At 44.0% G+C, this 21,587-nt stretch overlaps 2 protein-coding genes across 5 annotated transcripts in view; one reads left to right on the top strand and one right to left on the bottom strand.

The window, feature by feature from the left end:
• Positions 1-13,675, bottom strand: part of LOC142469051 (dual oxidase maturation factor 1-like) — a 48,587-nt gene extending 34,912 nt beyond the window's left edge. For 2 of the 4 annotated variants that reach the window (XM_075575905.1, XM_075575907.1), the window contains exon 1: positions 13,476-13,675. The gene's annotated coding sequence lies outside the window, so the exon portion shown is untranslated. The remainder of the gene's footprint in view (positions 1-13,475) is intronic. The other 2 variants (XM_075575903.1, XM_075575908.1) reach the window with 2 other exon arrangements.
• Positions 13,676-13,688: 13 nt separating this feature from the next.
• Positions 13,689-21,587, top strand: part of LOC142469048 (dual oxidase 1-like) — a 125,569-nt gene continuing 117,670 nt past the window's right edge. Inside the window, exon 1 of the mRNA XM_075575900.1 lies at positions 13,689-13,847. The gene's annotated coding sequence lies outside the window, so the exon portion shown is untranslated. The remainder of the gene's footprint in view (positions 13,848-21,587) is intronic.

Below are 21,587 nucleotides of genomic sequence, written 5' to 3'. Positions count from 1 at the left end.
ATTTATATCTTTATTTATATAGCGCCAAAAGTGTACTCAGCGCTTCACAAAGAATACAGTACAGGGATTATAATAATACAATAAGCACAGCAAAATCAGACAATAGGAAATGAAATCCCTGCCTCAGAGAGCTTACAATCTAAGTCTAAGTCTAATCAAAAGTCGATCAGATCTAAGTAGCCCAGAAAATGGCAGACCAGGAGAGAAAGGTCCTCAGAGACCACGTGGAATAATTAACAGAAGGTCAGGAAGATCTTGAAAATGATTGTATTATGGAGTTACTCAGCTCCTACGAGTTTATAAGTTTACATGTTGGTTAGAATTAAGTCATTTACATGTCAGTTAGAATTACGTCATTAAAGCACGAAACAGAAAGTTGCAACACACCTATAACAATGTACTTTTATAATACTAGACTCATGATGTACGGAATAGGGCGCGGAGAATACCACTCCGCAGTTTTCCTGAGTCACAGTTTATGCTGTCACAAGATATTTGTAATAAAGTCGGAGAACCCTCCCACTTAAATGTAAGATTGAATGTTTTGATGGGTAGGCGTATGGGAAGTGTATAAAAAGTGACACATAGATGAGAGGTGCAGTGTGTGGCTGCTATGGCAACAAGTTGTTGACCCTACTTTGGATCATGTGCTATGCTATCAAATCTACGTAAGTACCAGCACTCACTGTCTAATAGCTAAAGGATGAAAACAGTTGTAATGCAGAATAAACATTTAATAATAAAACAAACCAGAAATAAATCAAATGTGTTTGCAGAAACCAGTATCACATATGGGCATGTCACAAAGTGAGGGGTGGGGGGGGGGGGGGGGGGGAAGGAAAAGGGGAAAAAACATGAAACACAAGGAATATACACAAAAAACGAAGAACGGAAAGTATGCTAGGGGGGCGACGTTTCGAGGGACTACCTCTTCATCTGGCCCATTCCCCCTGGTCCAAAATGTCCAAGAGGTACTTCCCTAAGCCTCCCTTCCCCTATAACTGGTCAAATCAGACACCCCTGAAAATAGATAGCAAACATACAGTGTACTGTAGGCTAAATACAGCTAAACAGCTAATAGCAGGGCAGCAAGAATCCACTAAAGTCAATGCCAGTAGTTCAAGTACCACAAGAAACTGTGGGCAATGGTACAGTAAAGGCTGAACACAGCTTGCAAGAAAGCAGCTTGCAAAGAAGCACCAGGAGTCCACAACAGTCAATGAAAGGTAAATGGGAATAGCAAATGAAGACAGTAATCAAACCCTCTGTGGCTCTGCTCCTTGTGCTCATGTGGAGTGCTGAGGATCATGTGCTATGCTATAATACACTGTAGGTAAACTTGCTGCCCAGAGGGTTCCCTCGATAACCCCCTGTATAAAGGAGGCTTCAATGGAAAGCCTGTAGTGGTCTGAGGAATCCAGCAACGAGCTAGTTAATTGCAGCCAAAGGCAATTAACCAGTCTCCATCTGGCTCATCAGACATGTTGAAAAGCCTCCTGCTTAAACTGCAAGAGAGAGACTCCTGAGCACAGTCCCAACAATGCAGCAAAATGAGACGGGGTCTTGAGCACAGGGCTGTGCTGACATTAAGACACTAGGAACCAGACCTCTATTCCAGGGCACAGAAGACCCTGGAACCCGCCAGAGGCTGGTCCCTCAACGGACACCAACCAGACTCAGAAACTGCCACAAAGGGCCCCTGCTTAAAGCTACCTCTTGGAACTTTGGAGATTGTAGGTTGGAATGAGACTTATCCTCCCAGCACTATGAGTAATGGAAGACACACATTAAATTGAGAAAATAAGCTTATAAGTATTAAGCAAACAGAAATGAGTAATAACATTTATAACCCTCATCAAAAACAACATGAGAATCAATTGGTTTATTCACATAAATTAATAAGAAAATCCTAATAATTAAATGAAGAAAAAACAATAACAAAATAATTTCAAATAGCAATAATAAGTGGATATCTTCACAAGGCACCTGTCTAAAATAAAGTGTCTTATTAAGGATCAACCAATCAATTAATTAGATTGAGTGAAAAAACATGGGCCATTTGATATGAATTTAGGTATAAATTAGGGACCCATTATAGATGCAGACTATCCCTGAGGAAACCACAGTAGGTGGAGAAACATAGGAGGTGAAGCAGCAAACACCAGATGAGCATTCTCCCATGGTATCTCCCCCTTATAGTCATCAACCAAAATTGGTTCCAGCATCCAGTGTGTGGTCAGTCAAGTCGCGGCTGAAGCTCAGAGAGGAACGCCAGATTGCAGTGACACGCAGGCAGAGGAGTCGCCACTCCCGGACGTGACGTCAGTTCTGGAGAGTCCCGCAGCAAGCAGAGCGCCGGTCGGAGGAGGGGGCATGCCGCGGAGTGTAGCCAGGACCGCTGTTAGCCAACAGGGGTCAACGGCTCACAAGCTCCCATCATCCCCATCCACAAAGACAAGACAAAGCACCCAGCGGGTTGCAGACTAAGAGACTGGACACCAGGATTCTACACTGATCGTTGATAGGGGAGAACAGAAACTGATACAACAATTAATTTCAGTCATTATATATATTTTTTATTTTTAATGTTCCTGTGAGTGCACGGTATTTAAATGTTGATCGAATAGTATCATAAAAAGAATTTTAAATTTTTCGCGCCCTCTATTCTTTTTGTTTGTATTTGAAGTATTGAGGAGGAGTGGTAGCCTGACATCTTTGGCTGCATTGGTTAAAAGACCCATCAATACAAGCACTCATTCAAGAGGACATTATTTAACATACATTGTATCCCCTTTTATATAAACACTTGTTTCATGTTGACACTTTTTAAGAGCTCATGAAGGGGTGTTATTTTTTAGCACATCTGTGTGTTTGCTGCGTCTGCATCTATAAGGACGCATTTATCAGTGGTTTCGCGTCTTTTAACAAATATATTCACAATTTAAATATAGTCTTTTATATTTTATATATTTTTTTCATTACATTTATTGCATCATTGGAGAATACTACCAGAAACAAAATCCATACTGAGTATATGATTTAAAGTGTTCTTGAAAACATATATTTTTATATATCAACGATATCATTTACCATCAAGTGGACACAGACCTAGCGCACCAGAACTCGCACTTTGTGTACGTGTTCACAAGTTCTTTTTTTTATTTATTTAAGAGAGGAGATATTGTCCTATTTCAAAAACAAAATAAGCCATGATATATCTCCGTCATTGCTATGGGTAACCCATAAGGCAGTAGAGTAAGGGGAATCTTAATTAAACAAACAGCAAGAAGGAAGAGACAGAGAAATTAAAAGATTGACCAACTCTCCCAAAAATTATCAGAGTTAGAAAGTAAACATACTGTAAGCACCAGGAATCCGGCCAGATATGGAAACAAATAGTTTTATTACGGGGAGAATGTAATTTATGTCTGTCCGAAACATCAGAGAGAGCCCTTAGATGGACTAACCAGAAGTTCTATGAAAAAAGGAACAAGGCAGACACAATGCTAGCCACTAGATTGAGAAATCAAATTAAATCCCAGAACATTTATGCTATTAGGAAAAAATGGGGCCATTTTACATACATAAACGTGATCAACAAAGCTAACCAAAATGAGATCCCTACCATAATTCTTGCACTGGACGCAGAGAAGGCGTTTGATAAGGTGGACTGGAACTTTTTCTGTGCCACCCTATCTTGTTTTGGCAGAGAGATTTTTTTCAATTCGGTCAGAAATCTTTACAGCTCCCCGGTGGCTAGGGTCCTGACTGTAGGGTTTTCACCAGATCCATTTCCAATAAAAAGTGGCACGAGACAGGGCTGCCCACTTTCACCCCTCCTATTTGCATTATAGATAGAAAAGAGGAAAGAGGGGGAAGGAAAGAGAGAGGGCGTAGGAAAGAGAGAAGGGGAAGAAAAGAGAGGGGGGAAGAGAGAGAGAGAGAGAGAGAGGGGGGAAGTAGAGAAAGATGAGGAAGGAGGGAAAGAGAAGGAGAGAGAGAGGGGGAAGGAAAAAGAAAATAGGAAGGAGAAAAAAGTGGAATGAAGAGAGTGGGAGGAAGAGAGAGGAGGGTGAAAGAGAAAGGGGGAAGGAGACAGAGAGGGGGAGAGAGGGGGAAGGAGAGAGAGAGGGAGTAAGGAGAGATATAGAGAGAGAGAGGGAGGGAGAAAGAGGCACGGGGAAGAATAAAGAGAGAGAGGGAAGAGAGGAGTGAGATGGGAAGAGAGAGAAGTGAGAGAGCGAGATTGTAAGAGAAAGGAGTGAGAGAGATGGGAAGAGAGAGGAGTCAGAGTGAGAGGGGGGTGACAGGGATATTGGAAGAGAGGAGAGGATCTGTGTGCCTGCTGCCTACCGGCTGCTCTGCAGGAGTAAGGAGGCCTTTTAGAGGCTTGTGGAGGGAGCCTGCCAAGCTACCTGCTGAAAGGTGCCCACGGATGTGCCTCTGCCAGTCTACAACAGGGTTGTGCAAACTTTCCCCCGTGCGCATCCCTTCCTGCTCTCCTCTGGGCCTCGTGCCCCCCCGGCCACACCTGCTCAGCCCCGGCGTCAAATGACACGCAGGTTCATGTGACGTCACGTTGCCATGTTAATGTGATGTCACGTGACCCTGTGGCGTAATTTGACACTGGGTTAGCAATAAAATGACGACATGTCACTGGAAGGGAAGGCAAGTGTGTTATAGAGGCCTCACGCGGTCCCCTGGCAGTTAATTTAAATGCCTGGGGGGAGAGCGCGGGACTTCTATAACTGCTGCGCCCATCTCAGAAAATCTAGTGCCCCCCAGTTTGCTCACCCATGGTCTACAGCAAGCTGCCTGGAGAGGCACCTCCACGGACACCTTCCAGCAGGCCACCTCTGTGGATCAGGCCAAATTAGGTATGCCGGCAGGATATTGAGGGAGAGAGGCAGCAGCTGGGGTTCGGCAACCTGCAGAGAGCCGCAAGTAGTAACGGAAAGTGCCGCATGTGGCTCGGAGCCGCAGGTTGCCGACCCCTGACCTAGCCCAATGGTCAAAAAATTCCCAATCTCCTGGATAGGAAGAATTCATTGTGATAAAATTAACTTGTTACCCAAAATATTATACCTCCCTTTCCGCCCCCCCCCCAAAAGATATCATAAGCCTCCAACATATGACAAGTTTATTTGGAACAGTAAAAAAACGAGGGTCCTGTATAAGACTATTATACGCTCGACCAGCTCTGGAGGCCTTTCAGTACCATGCCTTTACTCGTATTACAAGTCAGCACAAGTGAGTCAACTGATACTGTGGCATTTGGACAGAGGAGAAAGGGTGTAGGTGGACATTGAGGCAGCAGTTATTAGCCCCCAATTACTAGGGTCTCTACTGTTGCTTTCAGCCCACTCTTGACTGAGAGTTGTGGCATTAATTATGATGATCTCCCACTCACTGAATATTTGGGACATAAATAAAATCCAACACATGCTTACCCTAAAACGTTAAAAAATGACCCCACTTCTCGAAACCCCATATTTTAAACCTGGATGCTGGGGCAGAACTTGCAGTGGTGGGAAACATCGGGTATAACCAGGCTATGAGATTTCCTGTTGGACACCAAGATCAAATCATTCAACACATTTAAAGGAAGTTATGGAGCACCGGAAGGGGAACTTTTCAGATACTATCAGTTGAGACACTTTGTTAGCTCACAAGGCCCAGGAATACCTTCATTCAATGGTACCCTTTTAGAGTCTATTTGTGGGGCAAACCCAGTGAACAAGGGTTTGATATCCCTACTGTATCAACACATGATTCCAAGTAGCAGAGACTCAAAAACCCAACTTATGAGACAATGGCAGGCGGATATAGGCGAAGTCCTGGAGATGGAGGAATGGGAAAAAAAATTGGGACAAACTGGCTACTATCTCAATTAACACTATTACCAAAGAAAATGATGGCCCACTAAAAGTGACATGTTTAAAATGCAATAAATGCTAACCGGATACTATTCTGTCAGCCTCAAAGAAAACTAAACGTTCTGGAATGATTACTGGTGCATCCCATTCCAGAGAGAGGTTACCCCAAGGTCACGCCTTAATTTGAGCACTTTATTAAAAATAAAGCTATCTGGGGAGAACATCGATTATAAAGTGTAAAGTTCAGATATGTGTAATCGTTGTAAGGAGTTGCATGCAATGAGACCAGACATGACATGAGCAAAAGGTGCCAAGGACAGACATCCATTTGTCACTCAAATTTAGGAGCAAGACGGTCATAATTAGTCTAGTTACATCTGTCATAATTGCCTGAATCTTTTGATATGACTCACATTTGTCTACGTGTAAGTATTAGAGAAAATAAGTTACGAGTGCATTTATATATTGAGGCAAAAATGTAAACGTCGTTAGTTTTTTTTACTCTGTTGTAAAACTATTAATCTAGCAGCTGACAGGAGTGGGCTTATGTTGTTTCAATGGGGAAAAAATAGTACATAAGACTTGCCAAGGTATTATGAAAATCAGAATTTAACAGAGGTGTGTTTAGTATCAAACACTTGAATTTTCATCTTTCTACGCCAGTGATCTTTCTTGCGGAAAACTTATGACATAAATGGTAAAGTAATGTATAGGGATTTTTGTTTTATCCTGTTGTTTTAAGAAACTGTCCTGCATTTATTGTAATTGTATATTCTTGTAATGATCTTTCTCTGTAATCTGAAGCACTGTATTTTTTTTATATATATTAAAACTTTCTTTAATAAGTAATGCTTTTGGTCTCTGAATGAACTGTTGTATGCTCTGTAGAGAGTATTTATATTTTCGGACACATTTTGCTACAACAGATTTTTGTGCGTTAAGTGCATATTTTTTTCTTTAATAAACAAGGACCTGAGACCATGGAAGATACAGTATATTAATTGACATATTTTGCATATTTCTTGAGTGTGGAAGCGGATAGATTGCAATCGAGTAAGGGGTTAATATTAACTCATTGAAAGAACTTTGTGCAGGAGAAAGGTGAGTTGGCTAGAGTAGCTGTGTGTATTAATCCTGGTTGCATATCTAAGTCACATACTCACTTGTGTGCTGTTCGTGACAGATAGTATATGGGGACAGATTGAGGGGAGATATTGTTAATTTGAGGGACCTTTGCAAAGGTGAAAGGTGGGCCAGCATGCGAGCGGCGTATTAACCCGTGTCCCATATGCAGGTCATGTGCTCACAGGTGTGCTATACGTGACAACCGCTGCCACCAGCAACAGCGCTCTCAGCGACATCAAACTAGGCCTGGCAGCAGCGGTGATTGACAGGTCAAGTCACCGCTGTGCCATTCAGTGAGGAGAGCAGGAGGCAGAGGGCTGGAGCTTGGAGCTAGTCGGATGGCTGGGGGCAGAGATAGTCAGAGCCCTCCTTGTACACTGTCCGCCCCTGCTCTCAATGCACACCGACAGGGGGCGGAGTGTCTGTGTGTATGTAAGAGTCTGTGAGAGTGTCAGTGTGTGTGTGTGACAGAGAGAGAGTGTATGTGTGAGAGAGTGTCTGTGTGTAGGCAGCATGCCGGTAGCGGGGCCCGTAGTCCTGCAGCATCATGAAGTCATGGCGTGATGACATGTAGTATCTGGCAGTACTAACACAATTTACCCTTTCATTTGCAAATACACTGGTGCATATTACTCATTTATGGCTATTTACTTGAACGGGCAATATACAGCAATTGTTGTTATTGCACCATAAGATACTGCAATATAACAGATACAAGTCCCAATTTGTTTAATTGCTAAAGCATTTATAAATCCAACTTTTAAAAGAGTTCAAACAGAAGTATTAACAGTTTATAGATAGGTGCCACTGCTCAACTACTGCTATAGGGTAATACATTACTTCGGCAAGAATGTATGGCCCAGGCACTCGTAAACTTCCTAAACCATTTTATTGGTGCATGCTGGATGAGGTCCATATATGACAGAAAGAATAAACTTATGTATAAAAGCAAACGTAATGCATTATGAAAAAAATGGAAATGATTAAATTAGGGCATAATTGGTAAATCTTTTCAAAATGCTTATTAAACATTTACTAGAGAAATCAATATAATATGCAGAATTAAATAGTATCCATTAACCCCAAAGTTATTGTTTAAAAGAAGTATTTTCGCTACACCACATGGTTTTGAGTTATCTATACGAGCGGTGCGCAAAGTGGGGGCGTTGGATTTGTCTGGGGGTGAGGGGGGGGGGGGGTGTGCGGGCGGTTGCAGAGGCCCCGCGCTCTTCCCTGAGGCATTTAAATGAAATGCCTAGGGATCGCGTGAGGCACCTGCGACTCTAAAACGTACCTGGACTCTGCCGGCGTCACTCGTGTCCATGGCAACGCGGCGTCAAATGACGTCGCGGGGTCATGTGACGTGACCCCGGTTATTTGATGCCTCGCGAGGTTAGAGGGGGAGGGGTGGCTCAGAACGGAGAGGAGCAGGCAGGTTGGTTGCCATGGCAACGTGACGTCACGTGACCCAGCGGCATCATTGCATGATTGGATGCCTGATCTAACACAATAAAGAAGCGGTCAGAATAATGGTGTCTAAACTAAATAAACCGATGAAAGGGTGCTGCTTGAAGAAAGAACTGTTCCCAGTTCTTTAATTGAAGATTTGTTCAGGGGAATCAGCGCACCTCCAAACAAAAGAAAAGAAAAAAGCAAAATAGGGAAGCACGGCCTTGCAACCCTTTAAAGATTAGCTGGTGAGGTATGCACTCACACACTCCCCTGATCTATAGCGACTGAAAGGAAGCAGGGGATCGGAGGCATAGTGGGAATGAGAGCTAGAGAGGTAATTAAAGTCATAAGCAAAAGATGCCACAAAAAAAGTGAAAAAAAACCGCTGCATTGACAATTGTGTGTGTGCATAAGATAGTAAATTTGTGGTAGTTTATCTATCAGAAACAAGGGTGAAGCACAAGCTATAGACATACAGATGTAGCTGCATGTTCTCTATCGAATCATGGGACAAAAGCGTGGCCATCTTGCCGGAAACTAATCAAGATGGCTCATAGCAGGCTGTAATGGCCCATTGGATTAACACAGCGGGGTAACACAGCGTTTGTATGGGACTCCCAGTGTGAATCCTACAGGGTTGCACCTGTCTGTAAGAGACGCGCAGTAAGAGACTGAATCAGTCACTCTACCTCTGTGCCTCTAAGGATAGGTCCCCGGGGGTGACGGCGGCGTGTGCGGCGGCGTGCGCTCTGTACACGTCACTAACCTCAATCAGGCAGGCCCCAGTGTCTTCTCGCGTGTTGGCTCACGCAGTGCGGTGGCGCGTCAGCCAGCAGGGGAGACAACACGATTGTGTTCCTGTGCGGCGACACGGTCATGTGATGTGCTGGGAGCCAATAGCAGGGCAGATAGCTTGGACCAATGGGAGCGCAGTGCTTTGAGCTGCTGGGCTGTGCTTTGTGTTGTGCCTGGACTCCAGGCGCGTGTGCAGCAGCCACCACCAGGGGCTTAGCCTAACAGGCGATCACAGGGTTTTTATTTTAATAATACAGTATTGTAGCTGGGGGTCTCCGGAGTTGAACCGCATTGATTTCAGGTCTGGGGACCTCCTGCATCCCGAGTTACAGGCCCCGTTATGGGGTGCTGGTATCCCTCTGCTTTGTTTAAATCCCCCGATCACGTGGGCCGTGACGCGGGACAATTAAACATGGCCGCCGGGGTACTGTTACCCCTTAACGGGGCTTGTAACTCGGGAAGCAGTGGGTCCCTGGACCTGAAATCAATGGGGTCCAGCTCTGGAGATACCCAGCTAAAATACTGTATTAATCAAATAAAACCCCCGCGATCGCATATTAGAGGCGCGCAGGTAGAGTGACTGATTCAGTCTATCACTTACTGCGTGTCTATTACAGACAGGTGAAGCCAGTTAGGATTCACACAGCAGGGACCCGGCTGTGCTAATCCGATGGGCCATTAGTCTGGCCGCTGGAATGTCACGGCGTGGGAGAGGTTGTCGTGCAAAACTTGCAAGGCAAGAGGTAGAGAACAGGTAGCTACATCTGTATTAGTATGTTACCTGCAGTGGGCACAAAACAGTCAAATGTATAAGGGATATACTATCTATCGATATTTGTGTGTGTATATATATACTGTATATATATATATATATATATATATAAACAAATCATGAATATCTGGCACTCCTGTAGTGGTATAATGACCTGGTGCTTATGTCATAAAAAATAATAAAGCATACATTACCAGCAAAGGTAAGGAGACAACAGCACTCAGAAGGTATAAGCAGCTATAAACTGTATTAAAGAAACTTGCACATATATCCAACATTTCGGTCCGCTGAACGGGACCTTCCTCAGGGGGGTGCAGCGGACCAAAACGTTGGATATATGTGCAAGTTTCTTTAATACAGTTTATAGTTACTTATACCTTCTGAGTGCTGTTGTCTCCTTACCTTTGCTGGTAATGTATGCTTTATATATATATATATATATATATATATATATATATATATATATATATATATATATATATAAAGTGACAAAAACCCTCCACAGGAAAGCAAATATGCAAATATAGCTGTATGCTCATCTGCATGTCTTAGGCAGGTCTGCAACCCCGCCTTTCCCCATTATCACCCAGCATACAGCACTTCCACTGCAGCAAGGGATTCTGGGAAATGACATGCAAATGAGCACACAGTGTCACTTTTTGCCTCAATAACCATTTTTAACATGGTTCCCTATAGGCTTAAGCTTGCTGCATGGTCACAGCTTTGAGCACAGCCAGGGTTAAGGTGCATACCCAGAAAACCACCCACAGACAGCTGTTTCAACCTTGATGGGTCTCATCAGTGTGGGGTTGATTTTACTGGGAATGCAAGAGAGGCTTATGGGATAGGCCAAACCATAATACTGAGTTAAGTTATGGTGAGTAAAAAAAGTGACAAAAACCCTCCACAGGAAAGCAAATATGCAAATATAGCTGTATGCTCATCTGCATGTCTTAGGCAGGTCTGCAACCCCGCCTTTCCCCATTATCACCCAGCATACAGCACTTCCACTGCAGCAAGGGATTCTGGGAAATGACATGCAAATATTTGCATATTTGCTTTCCTGTGGAGGGTTTTTGTCACTTTTTTTACTCACCATAACTTAACTCAGTATTATGGTTTGGCCTATCCCATAAGCCTCTCTTGCATTCCCAGTAAAATCAACCCCACACTGATGAGACCCATCAAGGTTGAAACAGCTGTCTGTGGGTGGTTTTCTGGGTATGCACCTTAACCCTGGCTGTGCTCAAAGCTGTGACCATGCAGCAAGCTTAAGCCTATAGGGAACCATGTTAAAAATGGTTATTGAGGCAAAAAGTGACACTGTGTGCTCATTTGCATGTCATTTCCCAGAATCCCTTGCTGCAGTGGAAGTGCTGTATGCTGGGTGATAATGGGGAAAGGCGGGGTTGCAGACCTGCCTAAGACATGCAGATGAGCATACAGCTATATTTGCATATATATATATATATATATATATATATATATATATATATATATATATATATATATATATATATATATATATATATATATATATATATATATATATATATATATATATATATATATATATATATATATATATATATATATATATATATATATATATATATATATATATATATATATATATATATATATATATATATATATATATATATATATATATATATATATATATATATATATATATATATATATATATATATATAGAGATCCAAAATGTCTGCAGCACTCACAAAATGTAGTCAAATGCAAGAAGGTTTTAATGGAACATCACAAGCATCAGGAGTAGTAACAGAAAAAATGTAGCGACATTTTGGACCTCACGGTCCTTTCTCAAGCCCCTCTGTATAATTGTATACGGGATATCCTATATCTATCTATGTATCTATGTATCTATCAATATTTGTGTGTGTATATATATACTGTATATATATATATATATATATATATATATATATATATATATATATATATATATATATATATATATATTAAATAGGCATAGCCGTGTTAGTCCTATTGCGATAGTGCAGAGTAAATTAGTACTTTAGAATTAGGTGATACCATTTTTATTTATTTACTATAACGATTAATATTTTAGGACAAGTTTGAGAGTTCTCTCTCTTCCTGAGGTCAACAATGCTAATTTTACAAAGTTTCCATGAGTATAAGGCAAATGTGAAAGCCAAGATAACAATGTAAAGCAGGGAAGGTAGAGAAGGAATAGCAGAGGAATGAGTAAAGAAACAGACAGGGCAATAAATGGCTAAAAGGCACAGTGAGGAATATGGAGATAATGCAGGACCATACATCCATCAGCAGTGTGCAGGGAGGGGTGGGGGTGCTGCGGGGAAGGAGAAGGGGGTGAAAAGTAAAAATAACAGTGAGACAGGCAGAAACCTTACAAGAAATGATGAATGTGTAAGAATCTCCATATCAGCATCAAGTCCTTTTTTTTAGTGTCCAAGAGCATTATTATTTTGACTTCAAATGTTTTCTGTCCTTGAATGTTTTCACACATTCCGCTGAGAGATAGAGAATAGAATGTGTGTGTGTGTATCTGCACAGAGTGTGTGTGTGTATGTATATGCAGTGTGTGTGTGTGTGTGTGTGTGTGTGTGTGTGTGTGTGTGTGTGTGTATCTGCACAGTGTATGTGTGTGTATGTATCTGCACAGTGTGTGTGTGTGTGTGTGTGTGTGTATGTATCTGCAGTGTGTGTGTGTGTATCTGCAGTGTGTGTGTGTGTGTGTGTGTGTGTGTGTGTGTGTGTGTGTGTGTGTGTGTGTGTGTGTGTTGCCAGAACCAATTTAAAAAGAAATCTACATTTATGTAACATTGTGGAACTGCAATTCTAACCCATATTTTACATTTATACAATATCTATGCTTAGCAAGTAGAACGGATAATATATATTTAAACAATAAATAGCATACTGTGAATATAAAGTGGGACAGCAATGTTGTCAGTACAAAGGTTTTTATGCTGAGGCACTCCCAGCATGCAGAGTATTCAGGTGCAGTATGGGTCAACTGCTTATAAAGTCCAAAGCTAAAACTAATCAAGTTTTTGCCCCCCAAAAAACAAACACATTTTTTTTACAGCCACTACCAAAACAGCAGTGACAGTGACCACCCGTAAGTAAAATAAAATGAATATAAAAGGATTAAGAGCGGAAATCCAGAGAGATTGTAAGAGACCAATCGTGACTTCAAATGGGAAGCTTAATGGAAACCAGAACCAAGAGAAATGACAGTGAGGAGGGAAACAGAGATTGTGGGTGAAGTGCAACAGAGAAATTAAACAGGGGGAAAAAAACAAAAATATATATATATAAAAAGAAAAGCGATGTCTGGGAGAGGACAAGAACAAAAGAATGATAGAAAATGTCTTGGAATGAGAGGGACAATGTAGCAATAAAGAGGTAACTTGCAGCAGCTCCCTTACCTGGATCCAGTCCCTCGCAGTATTGTTCAGTAAATATCCAGTCCAGTTTTAGCTACCCGAAGTGACTTTAATAATCCATATTAGCTTCCCCTTTTATGTCCTTGTACGGGGAACGCAACCAAAATGATCTTCTTCATATGCTATCTATGTGGGAAGGTGTAAACCAGTTGCCAAGGGCTCTAAATTTGTATGTACATGTCTGAAGTTGTGTATTCAAATCAGTCCTAACCCAGCCCTCTCTCAATGACACAAGAAATAGCTTGACTCAAGGATTCTGTCTTACACACACTGGCAATGGACAAGCTACCGTAGTCAGAAAAGGACAAGAGGGACACAAGTAGAAAACACAGAATTAAACCATCTTCAAATAAGGTCAGTGTTTGCAGTTTCTAATTGTAAAAGTTTGCTATTCTGCTGAGTTGTAAGATTGTTGGAAAGTGTTACTGTATATTGGACATAACCCAGGATTGAAGTGTGGAAGTGTGGTGTGAGGAGTTACATTGTATCACCTACACAATCCCAGAATGCTACTTCTTTTGAATGGCACACTTCCAGTTCAACTTGTATTTTAATGATAAAGAAAAGCTTTATTTTTGGCCACTCTAGCCACTCTCCCTTTCTAAGCATATTGAATGAATGTTTAACTTGTAGCACACTTAAGCTGATTTGGCTATTTATGAAGCTCAATATGTGGCGTTTGTATCAGTCTCCCAGGTCCCAGCTGCTAAACTGTTGAAGAACCCAGCATATGTATGAAAGAAAAACATCCTATTCATTACCTTTTTATTAATGTAGTTTTTGCAATAACAATTCCCTAGTTGTGCAGCTGGCAACTTTAATACTGTACATGTCGCCTGCAGCGTGTGTCAAGCTGTTTTTTTTTATTAACCCTGTGTGATGCTGTTCTCTGTGGCACTCACAGGGTTAAAGTCCATTTGCTGCAAAGTTGGGGTAATATTGGTACATAACTGATCAATTAATATTGGTACATACAAAAATCTGTTTCGTTAAAAGCAATGAGAAGCGTATCCTTCAATAAATCTGGTGTTGTTTTTGCACCTGTTTTGCAGGTCTCTGTTAATAGTTCTTTTCGATCACTTCTTTACATCACGTACACATGCAAATAATGTGGACAGTGGTTACACAGGACAATTATGGAAAGCGTCAAGTTATGGATGATATTGACCAATAACTGGCAACATTTGACTTATTTCTTTTCTCTTTAGTAGAGTAATTCAAATCACTAGATTTGCGCTGGCATTGACTGCCTAAGAAATGTGTAAAAACTGTATCACATACCGAAAATACAGTAATATAATAATTAATCTGATATTTCAAGTACACAGGCACATACAGATGCATGGAGACTTGCTGTCTCGTAGCTGTAAAAGTTGAAAGCGCTCGTAAAGGACACTTTATATAGTATATGGTATTAGTCTGTCATTTAGGATGATTCATTTTAGTTTATAGCTAATCTAAAGTTAGGTCGCCTACAAAATGTTATGCCATTGTAACCCGAGTTTGGATAGTATCTCCTTCGAATCAGTAGCAACAATGAGTCACTGTACAGCTATTGTTTTGTAGATTTGCAAGATGATCAGCGCACCCCATTGAAAGGGCGTGCAATATAAGAGAAAGAAAAAACACAATAGTGAAGCAAGTTCACAGCATGCAGCGTGCACAGATAAGTGGTGACATATGCACTTACATTGCAGTGCCTGCAATCAGGCACGTAAAGGTTTCTTGGCAGCCTTCACCTCCGCAGTTACGGGGAAAGATTCGGAAGCCTTCTTTTGTAAAAGCCCAGAAGAAGGACTGCCTTTGAAACGCGTAGGGCTGCCGAGAGGACCAGTTTCGCTGGAGCGCCAGGAAACCGGAAGTGACGAAGAACGCCGGCTGGATTGGCGGAGACCGGAGAAGGTTGCTGAAGACCACGAACTTGTCGGTCCTTATGTTTTTACACTGCCTTGTGTAAATGTAATCCTGATTTTGCACATAAAGCTGAGCTTTTACAAAAGAAGGCTTCCGAATCTTTCACCATAATTGCAGAGGGGGAGACTGCCAAGAAACCTGTACGTGCCTGATTGCAGGCACTGCAATGTACGTGCATACAGGTGCACCGATGAGTATTCTAAAACCTGCCTTGGAAAATCTGGGGCAATCACCAACAAGACCCAGGTACATGCTGGGTACATGCTGCAACATTTCAGTGACATTTCTGCAGAGACTAATGGCCCATTGTATTAACACGTTTGAATGAGACTGCCAGGGACCCCCGCGGTTAATCCGATGGGCCTTTAGTCTGTCTGCAGAAATATCACTGAAATGTTGCAGCATGTACCCAGCATGTACCCAGCATGTACCCAGGATGTATCTGGGTCTTGTTGGTGATTGCCCTAGATTTGTTTTAGAATACTCGTTGGCACTACAGTACCTCACCACTTATCTGTGCTCGCTGCATGCTGTGAACTTGCTACACTATTGTGTTTTTTCCTTTCTCTTCTCTTGTACGCCCTTTCAACGAGGTGCGCTGATCACCTTGCAAATCTACTGTTGCTGAGAATGGGGAAACAGTTCTACTCTTCAAGCTGCACCACATTATTCATACAAGTTTGGACTGCCTATAGTTAGAGCGCTTCCCTTATTGTTATCAAGACATTGTTTTGGGCAAACCATCATAAATATACTTTCAGTTCTTTGATTTTCACCAGTCTCTAGATCCTTAGCTGTTTTGATTTATTTTCTGCTGGAGGTGGTGAAAGTGTCTGCTATTATTAATAAAAGGACCTGGTTCTTCATATTGTGAGTAAACCTTTTTTTGTGATAAGTGGAGGTGTGTAAATGCGCTCATCTCCTAGGTATCTCTTCACGTGTTGGAGAGATCAGGGGGGCGCAAACTTGGGGGGCGGTTACAGATCCCCTGCTCTCTTCCCCACGGCATTTAAATTAAATGGCGGGGGAGGCGTGAGGCCTCTGTAACTCCCTTACCTGCTCTCTGCTGGCTCTTCAGCGACGGCAACGTGGCATCAAATGACAGCGCTGGGGTTCATGTGGCGTGATTCGTCGCCATGGCAATGCGCATCAAATGGGGCTGCCAGGCAGGGGTGCGCAGCTCCGAAACTTTGCGCACCCCTGGGATAGATAAGTGTTTTGTAAGGTATATAGCAAATAAAAATATCACTTGTGAGCACATTCACCTGTCTCAGATACGTCTGCAACCCTGCCTTTCCCCATTATCTCTTCGCATGCAAAGCTTCCACTGCAGCCAGGAATTCTGGGTAAAAAAATATGCAAATGAGCATGCACGGTGTGTCACTTTTTGCTTCTGTCCGTTTTGACATGGACCCCTATAAGCTTATGCCTGCCAAATTTCACCGCTTTTCAGCACGGCATGGGAGGTATATACAGTGAGTCAATTGGTACTGTACTTAAAAGGAATGGGAACTGCAGGGGTGTGAAACTGGGGGGAGGGGGCACAACATTTTCTAGGTGGGGCGCAGCACTTACAGAGGCCCCACGCTCTTCCCCAAAGCATTTAAATTAAAAGCCGGGGGGACCGCACAAGGCCTCTGTAAGGTCCCTTACTGGTCTCCGACGGCTTCAAATGACACCGTGGGGGTCAGGTGATGTTGGGTTGCCTTGGCAACGTGACCTCGCAGTGTAGACAAGGTAAGGAGGGGGCTCGAGCAGGGGGGGGGTGCAGGCAGGGGGGCACAGACTGAAAAGTTTGTGCATCCCTTGCTCTCAGGGTCGCCGAGAGGGGGGGGGGGGGGGTGATATCCAGAGCTGGTGTCCCGGGCCTGCTGGCTGGGGGGGAGGGGGGGGCGGGGAGGGCCCGGCCGGCTGGCGCTAAAAATTTCCCCCGACCTCTGGCAAGGCCCTGCTGCCGGTCGCGACCGGTCCCTGGCTCTCAGCTGCCTGCAGGACCTTTCCGCTCTCTGTCCCACGCCATCGAGCTTCAGAACGGTAGTCTTGGGCCCCGGGAAATCTGTCTGTGACCCTGCCTGCTCTACTGAATAGGAATCTCCCTCTCTCCAGGTACTGATTTTGTAACCGTTGTTACCCCAAAAACATAACATACCCTGTTATAACCCAGAATACCACAGTTTCCATAGCATGCAGTGACAGTGTTGGTTCAGAATATCACAACATACAGATGTCGCAGACGTTATTGTACCTGCCCGAACACGCCAGTGGATGCAACAATGAGTTAGTCTCGCCCCTTTTTCATGTGCAGCTAATTCGTTTTTAAACGGTGTCTGCTCACGCTGGCGCATTATGTGTGGGCTAGGGTTTCCAGGTGTCCAGTATTGGACCGGACTGGCCTGTATTTGGACACTGTGCAGTATAAATTAGAAGTAACACTGGATGTGTCTGGTATTACCTCTCTGGATATAGTGAGCTGACCGTTTTGGGGGACCTGCAGGATTACAACGAACATGGCTTTTGCTAGGGGGCTGGGAAGGTTCCTCAATCCTGAGCATTACCCAGCAGCAGCTAATCAGGAGTAGGCGTCAGGAGCCTGGGGAAAAAAGGGTTAGTTCATGGTCAGAAGATGGCCACGGGGTGCCACCCTTCATGACATACGTCTGTAGGGTGCTGAAGGTATTGAGCCCCTGTTGACGAATTGCTACTACTGTAGCTAGACGGACAAAAGTAAGAACTAGTCGTTAATACTACAGAGGATCTTGTATTGTTACTGCAGTTCTCACACATAGGGATCTGAAGTACTCTATTTCCTAATTGCCATAATGGCATATTTTAGTGATATAGCAGACTTATTTAGCCATGTTTAGCTGGTGTCATTCACCTTGCGTGCTTGATTGCACTGCAAATTGTGTGTGCAAATGGTATGTCTGAAAGTATTGCAAAATGTTTGTACAAAAAGAGCAATTATATGTCGTGGTTCTTCCTGACGCTTTCAAGGTGTGGCAAACATTTTTTGCTCATTATTCATTTTCTTTATGGTAAGGATGGATTGCACCTCAGGGAGCAGGGATCTTCTGTGCTAGGTGAGAGGATGATTAAAAAGCAAGATGTAATGGGCTTGACATAGAAGAACTGAGAAATAGCTATAATGTACGTCATGGGGTTGGGGTGAGAGGAAGGGATAGCTTAGCAACCGGGGATACAGATAATAATAGAAAACGTATAGTCCATGGGTGGAGAAAGGCAGGAGCAGTAATGCTAACAGATAGTAGAAAAATGGCAACAGTAGCAGTGTCTTTGGAAAATCCATGTTTGCTATTGCAAGACGGCTGGCAAATACATTGGAGGAGATTTAAATAATAGTGAGAAAAGAGCAATATGATATAAAATGCATGACTGAAACATGGTAGGATGAAACGCATAAATGGGCAATTAATTTAGATGGTTGTTCCCTTTTTTTGATAGGAAAGAGCAAATAGAAGTAGGGTGTATGTTCATACGTAAAGCCATGTCTAAAACCTTTTATAAGGGGAGATGTTTATGAAGGGATTGCTGAATATGTAGAGACTGTGATCTAGAGCAGGCGTGAGCAAACTTTTTATGCCGAGCCCCCCTTTTCATTCATTACATTTCTCGGCCCCCCCACCCCCCGCCTGATGTAATAAAAATCAAATGACGTCAGCGCACGTGAGCTGGTTCAGCCAATGCGGGCGAACCAGCTTTGTGACGCGTCCGCCATGCGTCTACAATCTCCTGCAGCCAAGATCACAAGTCACTTGGGCTGCAGGCGTGTGCGCAGGCACTATACTAGTCCCCCTAGTGTCTCTCTCACTCCCCCCAGTTTCTCTCTCTCACTCCCCCCAGTGCCTCTCTCACTCTCTCCCTTCCCCCTGTGTCTCTCTCACACTCTCCCTCCCGCAGCCATTGCGTGTCTCTTCCTCCCACCAGTGTCTCTCCCTCCCTCCCGCAGTGTCTCTCTCACTTTCCTTCTCTCCAGTCTCTCTCTCTCACTCCAACCAGTGTCTCTCCCTCCCCTCAGTGTCTCCCTCTCCCTCCCCCAGTGTCACTCTCTCTCCCTCCAGCCAGTATGTGTCTCTCCCTTCCCTCCAGTGTCTCTCTCACCTTCCCCCAAGGTGTCTCCCCTTCCCCCCAGTGTCTTTCTCTCCCCCTCTCCCCAATATGTCTCTCACCCCCATGTCGCACTTTCACCCCCTCCCCATGTCTATTTCACCCTCCCTCCCCATGTCTTTCACCCCCTCCCCATTTCTCTTTAACCCCCTCATTTCTCTCTTTCACCACCCCGTGTCTCTGTTTCACCCTCTCTCCCCATTTCTATTTCACCCCCCTCCCCATGTCCCTCTTTCACCCCCTCCCCATGTCTCTCTTTCACCCCCCTCCCCATGTCTTTCTTTCACCCCCCACCCCATGTCTCTCTTTCAACCCCTCCCCATTTCTCTTTCACCCCCTTCCCATATCTCTCTTTCACCCTCCCATCCCCATGTCTCTCTTTCCCCCTCCCCTCCCCATGTCTCTTTCACCCCCCCTCCCCATGTCTCTTTAACCCCCTCTCCATGTCTCTTTCACCCCCCCTCCCCATGTCTCTTTAACCCCCTCCCCATGTCTCTTTACCCCCCCTCCCGACGTCTCTTTCACCCCCCTCCCCATGTCTCTTTCAACCCCCCTCACCATCTCTTTCACCCCCCTCCCCATTTCTCTTTCACCCCCCTCCCCATGTCTCTTTCACCCACTTCCCCATGTCTCTTTCACCCCCTCCCACCTCTCCCTGTCTCTCTTTCACCCCCTCCCCATGACACACACACACACACTCACACACTCACACACAGCAAGGCAAAGGAGGAGCTGCATGAGCTGTGCAGCACAGCGCCACCTAATGGCTGAAAGATAAATTGTAACTACCGACTGCTTTTCTCTCTGCTCTTGGCAAAATCGCCGCCGCCCCCCGCCTCTCCCTGCGCCCGCCCACGTACAGCATGTTTTGGTGTCTGCCGGCCCGCAGACACCACATTTCGCCACCTGCCTCTTGCGCCCCTCCTAAACAATCTTCCCAGTTTGCGCACCGCTGATCTAGAGCAGGGGTAAGCAAACATCTGGTGCCCCGCCCCCTGCCTGCTCTCCTCCACTGCTCGCGCCCCCCCTTACTTGTATGCCAGTGTGAAATGACGCCGCAGGGTCATGTGACGTTACGAATGATGCCGCGTTGCCATGGCGATGGGCGTCAAATCACGCCGCGGGGGGGTCATGTGACGTTATGTCACATGACCTCGCTGCGTCATTTGACGCTGCGTTGCCATGGCGACGTGTCGCCCGAAGCCGGCTGAATCACGGTAAGTGTGTTACAGAGGCCTCGCACGATCCCCCGGCATTTAATTTGGGGAAGAGCGCCGGGTCTCTGTAACCGTCGCGACCCCCCCCCCCAAAAAAAAATCTAGCGCCCTCCAGTTTGCGCACCCCTGGTCTAAAGGCTACAAACGCAATTAAAATGATCGGGTGTTTTTACCGCCATGTTATGGCCTAAGTGATCAACATTGCAGAAAAAATGTACCGCGTGCATAACAATGGTATTTGTGATGCAGTAATTAACTCTACCGACAAATAGGAATTAATTACTGTAAGCGATGCACTGGGGGAGGGGCGTCATAGACTTCAACCAGAGGTTTCTGCTAGAAGAGTTATTACAAACATCATGGCAAAAAATACATCAACTCCTTAGATACCTTTGGCTACCAATGTATAGCACAGGCACCAAAGGAGTTAATACCTTCCTAACACTACATTACCTATCCCCTTGGCTACCTAAAAGGCTAGTAAGGCATTACATGGCAATGCTTTACTAACTGATAAAGTAAGAAAGGGGTTAACCCCTACCACACTTTCCCCCAGGGCACCTAATTACTCCGCCCAAGGCACCTACCCTTAACACCCACTCCTCCTAACAGCTCTACTATTAGCGGAAGGGCTCTGAATGTTAGAAAGGCGGGTTTCAGTCAGCTAAGGAATAATCAGCAAGGAATACATTGGATCATTTATGTTTTTGCAGGAAACATTATGGAAGATAAATTGTCAATCGTTAAAACATTGCTAGATTAGTACACTTAGTGTATACCCTTGGGTAATAAATGTAATAGAAATAAAATACGGCTAAATAAACAGGTAGTAAGGGAA

This window comes from Ascaphus truei, chromosome 18, assembly GCF_040206685.1.
Source record: "Ascaphus truei isolate aAscTru1 chromosome 18, aAscTru1.hap1, whole genome shotgun sequence".
Lineage (NCBI taxonomy): Eukaryota > Metazoa > Chordata > Amphibia > Anura > Ascaphidae > Ascaphus > Ascaphus truei.
Note: the sequence above shows the minus strand (reverse complement) of the source record. Positions and strands in the feature narration are given on the sequence as shown.